The sequence below is a fragment of the Ammodytes marinus genome (assembly GCF_949987685.1).
Source record: "Ammodytes marinus genome assembly, contig: scaffold_148, whole genome shotgun sequence".
Lineage (NCBI taxonomy): Eukaryota > Metazoa > Chordata > Actinopteri > Uranoscopiformes > Ammodytidae > Ammodytes > Ammodytes marinus.
This window is the reverse complement of record NW_027648065.1, coordinates 23873-28872: the sequence shown is the minus strand read 5'-3', so window position 1 is coordinate 28872 and position 5000 is coordinate 23873. Positions and strand designations below refer to the sequence as shown.

At 43.7% G+C, this 5000-nt stretch overlaps 1 protein-coding gene across 1 annotated transcript in view; it reads right to left on the bottom strand.

The window, feature by feature from the left end:
* Positions 1 to 5000, bottom strand: part of LOC307271119 (dachshund homolog 2-like) — a gene marked incomplete at both ends in the record, with an annotated part of 63088 nt that overhangs the window by 57635 nt on the left and 453 nt on the right. The window lies entirely within an intron of this gene.

Sequence of the window (5000 nt, the reverse complement as noted above, 5' to 3'; positions counted from 1 at the left end):
TCCTGCAGGCACCACACTATATCTTATATAACCTCATAGAATGTCTCTCGTCCAATCAAATCACTCGGTCAGAACTAACCAGCCAATCAACATAGAGCAGGGGTCACCAACACAGTGCCCGCGGGCACCAGGTAGCCCGCAAGGACCATATGAGGCGCCCGCAGGCCTGTTCTAAAAATATCATAACAATCTGTTTCCCACCTTTTGTAAGTCATTGTTGATAATTATTGTGAGAAATCATCAACATGATCAGTGTCTTCACATAGATGAATATCATTAATCATTAATAATAATATATAACTAAAGGCAAACTGAGCAAATGTGTTATTTCAGAAGAGTGTATCAAACTGGGCGCCCTTCGTATGACGCAGTACCCATGAAGTAGCCCTCAGGTTCAAAAAGGTTGGTGACCCCTGGCATAGAGTATTCAACAAAGACTACGGTATACAACCTCACAGCTCTGGAAAAACTTAAGAGACCAGTCTGGATTTTTCTTCAATCTTCATCTCTACATTACTTATTGAAAATGCTCTTTAATGACAAAAAATGTATTGTGAATTTGGTAGAAATGTTGTCAGTAGTTTATAGTATAAAACCAAAATGTTCATTCTACTCAAACAGATGCCTATAAATAGTAAAACGAGAGACAGTGAACATTTGGAGTGGTCTCTTAATTTTTTCCAGAGCTGTATATACTATTATAATATATTGGGGCTTTTTTCTGCTTTGGTGTCAGTTGTCTGCTTGCCCCATCTATCAATCTATCCATCCATCCATCCATCCATCCATCCATCCATCCATCCATCCATTCATCTATTCATCCCCCTCTCTTCTCCTCCCCCGACTTGAGGTCAAATGATGATGTCACAACCTCTCCATCGATTACTCACTTTCTCCACACCTCTTTTCGCTCATCCTTTCTTTCTCTCTCTCTTTCATTTTAAGCTCCACTACCTCCCTCTGTCCGTGTGTTATCCGTCAACTCACAATCTCTGGGCCGTCATAAATAAATCGTGTCAGGCAGCGCGTGTGTGTGTGTGTGTGTGTGTGTGTGTGTGTGTGTGTGTCTGTGTGTGTGTGTGTGTGTGTGTGTGTGTGTGTGTGTGTGTGTGTGTGTGTGTGTGTCTGCGTGTGTGTGTCTTCACTTCTCTTTTGTTTGTAGCGTAGGAACAATCTATTCTTTTTAAAGAGACACCCGAGAAATAGGATATATGTCCACACACACACACACACACACACACACACACACACACTGGGGCATCATAATCATGGACGCTCACGGATTCACCAAGCCTTTTACACACACACACACACACACACACACACACACACACACAGATAGACAGAGAGAGAGAGAGAGAGAGAGAGAGACAGAGAGAGAGACAGAGACAGAGAGAGAGAGAGAGAGAGAGAGAGAGAGAGAGAGAGAGAGATGGATGTTTACTTTCCTCTCTGGGCTTCCGCCTCTTTGATTGGACAGATGAATGACTTCATTGTGTGTGTGTGTGTGTGTGTGTGTGTGTGTCTGTGTGTGTGTGTGTGTGTGTGTGTGTGTGTGTGTGTGTGTGTGTGTGTGTGTGTGTGTGTGTGTGTGTGTGTCTTTCCGCCTAAGAGCTAAAGAAAGGTGGCCAATAATAAGTATTGATTGATAAGGGGAAGTAGAGCGAGAATAATAAAAAGGAGGTGTGTGCGTGTGTGTGTGTGTGTGTGTGTTTGCGTTCAAGTGTGTGTGTGTGTGTGTGTGTGTGTGTGTGTGTGTGTGTGTGTGTGTGTGTGTGTGTGTGTGTGTGTGTGTGTGTTTAAAATCACCTTAAAACACACAGCGGAGCGAATCAGGCAAACTACACATTGATTGCCGAGGTGACACCCCCCTCCGTGTTTCATCCCTCGTTCTTTATTCTGTCCCTCTATCCCTCTATTCATCTGCAATCTCTTTCTGCTCATTGTAATAACCATACAGCGTTGTCCTTCAATGTTGTATTCACTAACATACATCTGTTGCATACGTAATTACATCTATCCATCAATCAATCTTTGAGACAAGCGGCCTGCATTTTTCTCTCTCTCTCTCTTTCTCTCTCAATCTATCTTTATCTATCCATCCATCCATCCATCATTTGTCACAATTCATCTGTCCATCTCTCTAACTAATCATCTATCCATATCTATCTCTCCATCCATCAGCTATTCAATTCAAAGCTTTATTGGCATCGAAAAACACAAGTAGACATTGCCAAAGGAATTGAGGAAAAATAAAAAAATAAAACAAAATCTAATATATATATATATACAGACACAAGGGTAATTCACCTAGCCTGGTGCTACCAGACCATCGTACTTCATTTAGCCTGGTGCTACCAGACCATCGTACTTCATTTAGCCTGGTGCTACCAGACCATCGTACTTCATTTAGCCTGGTGCTACCAGACCATCGTACTTCATTTAGCCTGGTGCTACCAGACCATCGTACTTCATTTAGCCTGGTGCTACCAGACCATCGTACTTCATTTAGCCTGGTCCTACCAGACCATCGTACTTCATTTAGCCTGGTCCTACCAGACCATCGTACTTCATTTAGCCTGGTCCTACCAGACCATCGTACTTCATTTAGCCTGGTCCTACCAGACCATCGTACTTCATTTAGCCTGGTGCTACCAGACCATCGTACTTCATTTAGCCTGGTGCTACCAGACCATCGTACTTCATTTAGCCTGGTCCTACCAGACCATCGTACTTCATTTAGCCTGGTCCTACCAGACCATCGTACTTCATTTAGCCTGGTGCTACCAGACCATCGTACTTCATTTAGCCTGGTCCTACCAGACCATCGTACTTAATTTAGCCTGGTGCTACCAGACCATCGTACTTCATTTAGCCTGGTCCTACCAGACCATCGTACTTAATTTAGCCTGGTGCTACCAGACCATCGTACTTAATTTAGCCTGGTGCTACCAGACCATCGTACTTCATTTAGCCTGGTCCTACCAGACCATCGTACTTCATTTAGCCTGGTCCTACCAGACCATCGTACTTCATTTAGCCTGGTCCTACCAGACCATCGTACTTCATTTAGCCTGGTGCTACCAGACCATCGTACTTCATTTAGCCTAGTCCTACCAGACCATCGTACTTCATTTAGCCTGGTGCTACCAGACCATCGTACTTCATTTAGCCTGGTCCTACCAGACCATCGTACTTCATTTAGCCTGGTGCTACCAGACCATTGTACTTCATTTAGCCTGGTCCCACCAGACCATCGTACTTCATTTAGCCTGGTCCTACCAGACCATCGTACTTCATTTAGCCTGGTCCCACCAGACCATCGTACTTAATTTAGCCTGGTGCTACCAGACCATCGTACTTCATTTAGCCTGGTCCTACCAGACCATCGTACTTCATTTAGCCTGGTCCTACCAGACCATCGTACTTCATTTAGCCTGGTGCTACCAGACCATCGTACTTCATTTAGCCTGGTCCTACCAGACCATCGTACTTCATTTAGCCTGGTCCTACCAGACCAATCGTACTTCATTTAGCCTGGTGCTACCAGACCATCGTACTTCATTTCATTTGTACAGACGGTCTGGAATCGCTCAATTGACAAACGTAAACTCACTTGAAGGCGGGTGTCTGTTGAAGTTTAAAACTATTGGATCTGCCCAGTGCCACTCTGGATCTGCCAACCAATCGTATAATGTTTGGTCGTGACGTATGTCATGCGCCGGCTTCTGAGCCACTCCCTCTGTTCGCTGATTGGACCGGCAGAAATCCACCGGGAACATACGCCGACTGAATACTGAATCTGTCCGTCTGTCTGTCTGTCTGTCTGTCTGTCTGTCTGTCTGTCTGTCTGTCTGTCTGTCTGTCTGTCTGTCTGTCTGTCTGTCTGTCTGTCTGTCTGTCTGTCTGTCTGTCTAGCTCTCCATCCATATGTCACATTCCTTCTCAATGTGGCGCATTGAAAACTTCCGTTAGTAACCGTCGTTATGGGGAACTTCAAAGAGAAAAATCTGCTATAGTTTTAGCCCCTAACTGCTAACATGTGAGCACACCGTGTATGAATTATCCCTGCCTCTGTGTGTGTGTGTGTGTGTGTGTGTGTGTGTGTGTGTGTGTGTGAGAAAGTGTGCGTGTGTGTGTGTGTGTGTTTCTTTGTGTGTGTGTGTGTGTGTGTGTGAGAGAGAGTGTGTGTATGTGTTTTTGCACACATGCCAAGGAAGTAAGGTAATGACGCTTAAAGCCATCACACACACACACTCAAGCAGACATGCAGACACACGTTAGCCCATCGACCTGTATAACTTGTCTCGTCAGCGATTGTGTGTCGCCTGTGTGTGTGTGTGTGTGTGTGTGTGTGTGTGTGTGTGTGTGTGTGTGTGTGTGTGTGTGTGTGTGTGTGTGTGCTCTGTGTTTAATATTTAATGGGCGCTGGTTAAAAATGCAGGAGTGTTTTTGTCTCTTGTACCGTTGCACACCTGTTCCTCTAACGGAGAGAGAGATGAAAGGATAGAGAGAGAGGGGGATAGATAGATAGATAGATAGATAGATAGATAGATAGATAGATAGATAGATAGATAGATAGATAGATAGATAGATAGATAGATAGATAGATAGATAGATAGATAGATAGATAGATAGATAGATAGATAGATAGATAGATAGATAGATAGATAGATAGATAGATAGATAGATAGATAGATAGATAGATAGATAGATAGATAGATAGATAGATAGATAGATAGATAGATGAAAATATGAATGAAACACTTTTGTCTATGTAGGGCCGTTATTAAGACCTGCCCCAAACATAACATAAATTTTATCTCCTTTTTTGTCCTCCCTCCCTTTTCATCCCTTCATTTTCTCTTGACTGTGTTTCATTTTCGTCCATCCATCCATCCCTCATTCTGCTCTTCTTTCTACCTGTCCTTCCCTCCTATTCTAATCAATCTCTCTCTCTCTCTCTCTCTCTCTCTCTCTCTCTCTCTCTCTCTCTCTCT